Raw genomic sequence first — 650 nt, 5'->3', positions numbered from 1 at the left:
CCTCACCTGGCGGACCTGCAGCAGAAGGACACTCGAGTTCAGGGCCCTGGCATAGTAAACAGAGGAGTCCAGGCCCCTGGAATAGTCAGTGGAGGGGTCCAGAGCCCTGGAATAGTGAACAGAGGAGTCCAGAGCCCCTGGAATAGTGAACAGAGGAGTCCAGAGCCCCTGGAATAGTGAACAGAGGAGTCCAGGCCCCTGCAATAGTGAACAGGGGAGTCCAGAGCCCCTGGAATAGTGAACAGAGGAGTCCAGGCCCCTGGAATAGTCAGTGGAGGGGTCCAGAGCCCTGGAATAGTGAACAGAGGAGTCCAGGCCCCTGGAATAGTGAACAGAGGAGTCCAGAGCCCCTGGAATAGTGAGTAGAGGAGTCCAGGCCCCTGCAATAGTGAACAGGGGAGTCCAGGCCCCTGCAATAGTGAACAGAGGAGTCCAGGCCCCTGGAATAGTCAGTGGAGGGGTCCAGAGCTCTGGAATAGTGAACAGAGGAGTCCAGAGCCCCTGGAATAGGGAGTGGAGGAGTTCAGGGCCCTAGAATAGTGAGTGGAGGAGTCGAGGTCCCTGGAATACTGAACAGGGGAGTCCAAGGCCCTGGAAGAGTGAGTGGAGGAGTCGAGGTCCCTGGAATACTGAACAGGGGAGTCCAAGGC

The sequence above is a fragment of the Mandrillus leucophaeus genome, unplaced genomic scaffold (assembly GCF_000951045.1).
Source record: "Mandrillus leucophaeus isolate KB7577 unplaced genomic scaffold, Mleu.le_1.0 Scaffold1151, whole genome shotgun sequence".
Classification (NCBI taxonomy): domain Eukaryota; kingdom Metazoa; phylum Chordata; class Mammalia; order Primates; family Cercopithecidae; genus Mandrillus; species Mandrillus leucophaeus.
The sequence above is the reverse complement of the archived record's forward strand: the minus strand, read 5'-3'. Positions refer to the sequence as shown.